We start from the raw sequence: 2,776 nt of genomic DNA on the forward strand, positions 1-2,776 counted from the left end.
AATGTCTCAGCAGGTTCAAGCTCTCTTTCACTCGTTCGAGTCTTTTTACCTCTCGATCGAGTCTTTCCAGGTGATATTTCACTCGATCGAGCAATAGTAACCTCTCGATCGAGTTCCTCAATAAGCACAGTGTTCGTTCGACGTAAATTGTCACTCGATCGAACGTTTTCTTCAAAACTTTCACTCGATCGAGTGGTTTTCACCTCTCGATCGATGCCTTGATTATCCAGTTCACTCGATCGAGTAGAATTTCCTTTCGATCGAGTGATTTCAGCTTCAATTTTGCTCGATCGACCACCAGAGATCAGTCGATCGAGTATATTCTTCGTGGTAAGCTTATCTTCAGCGACAAGTGACTGTTCATCATCATTATTAGCCTTCCTCGGGTCTGATGTGTCATCTAAAGTTGACAATTTTGGTCCTTCATATGAACGACCACTTCTCAAATTAATCAAGTTTACCGTCTCGTGTGGATTCTTCTCGGATTGAGACGGCAAATGACCCGGTTTCCTTGTGGACTGATTGGCGGCGAGTTGAGCAACTTGAGTTTCAAGTGACTTGATGGATGCTTCTTTCTGTTGGTCACTTATTTGCCATTGCTTTGTCAACGACTGAAGCATTGTCTTTAACTCAACTAGCTCACTTACTCCCACTTGAAGATGATGCTCCTTGATTCAGTGGAGGAAAGGAAGGAGGCTTTTGGAAGCCTTGTTGAGCCTTGTGAGGAGGGACATAAGGTTGTTGATGCTGCGGTGGGGGAGTGGGATTAAGAACATTTTGACTTGTCCACCTCAAATTGGGATGGACTGCCTCTTGATTGTTGTAATAAGAACCTCCTCCTTGCCTATATTATTGAAAGGCAAGGACTTGTTCCTTCTCAGTATGACAGTCAATAGCCGTATAACCACCATCGCTTCCACACCTCTCACAAATGACAGTTTCCTGTCTAGTCAACAGATGAACCGTCTGTTGATCTCCAGCAGATTGCAGCTCCAATCTATCAAACCAAGGATTCATGGCTTCCAGCTGAGCCACGACTGCCTTATCAACCGAATGGACCATTTGAATACCGTCCCGTGGGTTCCCATATTCAGCACAATGGGTCGCCATCTCCTCAATAATGGCCCATCCTTTATCATCATCAATATTCTTTTGAAATCTTCCGTTGGATGAGGCGTCAAGTATAGCTCTGTGGTGATCGTACAACCCATTGTAGAACTGGTTGCACAAAAAACACTAATCAAAACCATGGTGAGGAAGAGACCTCACCAACTTCTTGAACCGACACCAAGCTTCATAGAAAGTCTCATCAGGTGCCTGCTTGAAACTAGTAATCTTACCCCTCAGGTGATTACTGCGTTGTGGAGGGAAGTATCTTTTGTAGAAGGCAAGTGCGAGAGTCTCCCAGTTGGTGATACCAGCAGCAGTCCGGTCAAGATCAGTCAGCCACTCACGGGCTGAGTCAGTCATATAAAAAGGAAAAAGCACTTCCTTTATCTTGTCTTGAGTTACTCCCATAGTAGCGGAAATAGTAGAGCAATAGTCGGTAAAGACTTCCATATGCTTTCACGGATCTTCACCCGCCACACCTCGGTACAGATTCCTTTCCACCAGATTTATGTAAGACGGACGGATATCGAAAGTGTTACCATCCTCAGTTTGGAGGTTAAAACCTTTAGGAATCGAGGATGCTTTGGGCTCCGAGTGACTTGCAATGTTAGGCATCTTTACTGGCTTGTTGGCAGAAATGAGATTGTCTTCTTCAAAAGACTGGTCTTCTGCAAATAAAAAGTGTTGTAGCTCGGGCTCGAAAGTACTCAAGTCTTCCTTTCGAAGTTCTCTTTTTAGACGGAGTCTATGCCGAAACAGTCTTTCTGGCTCCGAATCAGCTAGAACTAATTGTTGGGGCTGGTGTCCTCCACAGTTAGTGCAATGACATATAAATCTCTAAAAGGATCAAAGGGTATACTTTTGTATTATTATCAGTTGGTCCACGTTTATCAATAACGGTTGGCTTTCTAGATAAGTTTGACGTTATTGTCATACAGATGGCGGTGATCAACTGGTCCCTAAAAGTCACACCTATAGGATACGTTTGAGAGATGTGACGGCATGAAAATGCAGTCATGTTGATGCCTAATATGACTAAGCGGTTAGTCGGAGTTATTGACTAATAATTAGTCAAACGCGATGTTGAGATAATTATTTAATACGGATTAAATAATACTGGCTAAGGCGAATTTAAGCGGTTAATTCGTAAATTGAATATAAACGGTTATATTTAATTAATGTGTATTGAATTAATTAATTATACAATATTGTCATTGTCGGACAAGTATTAACATGTCGACTGATTCATGTTATTAGTCGATATTTTAATATCCGATATAGGATGACGATTTATAATTAAAACCCGTCATATACATTTAGCAAAACGAGTCGGGCCACGAGTTAAATAAGGAGAAAGTGGAAAGCCCACTCCCTCCCTTAGCACACGGTTGGCCGAGAAGAACAAAAGGAGAGTCCTTCTCTCCTTTTGACCTAATCATTCTCATTTGAAGAAAAATTAGGGTTTTGGAGCCTTTTTCTCTGAAATTCTAGATCTCACATCAAAAACTCACAAAAGCTCTCTCAATATTGCAAGGCAATCAGAGAGCAATTTCTAGCACAAGGGGCATAGTCTCAGACGATCTTGGGTGCAACAATTAGGAGGAAATCTACGTTGATTTCTGTTCTTAGGCCGATTTGCACAGGACCCGAGGTTGATTCTTATTCT

The 2,776-nt window shown here is 42.2% G+C and overlaps 1 non-coding gene across 1 annotated transcript; it reads left to right on the forward strand.

Annotated features, from left to right (window-relative positions):
- The first annotated feature begins 1,243 nt into the window (after nucleotides 1-1,243).
- LOC141635750 (small nucleolar RNA R71) lies at nucleotides 1,244-1,349 on the forward strand. Its single transcript, XR_012540413.1, has one exon. It is a non-coding gene; the product is annotated as a small nucleolar RNA R71 (small nucleolar RNA).
- The last annotated feature ends 1,427 nt before the right edge of the window (nucleotides 1,350-2,776 follow it).

Source organism: Silene latifolia, chromosome Y (genome assembly GCF_048544455.1).
Source record: "Silene latifolia isolate original U9 population chromosome Y, ASM4854445v1, whole genome shotgun sequence".
In the NCBI taxonomy this organism is placed as follows: Eukaryota; Viridiplantae; Streptophyta; class Magnoliopsida; order Caryophyllales; family Caryophyllaceae; genus Silene; species Silene latifolia.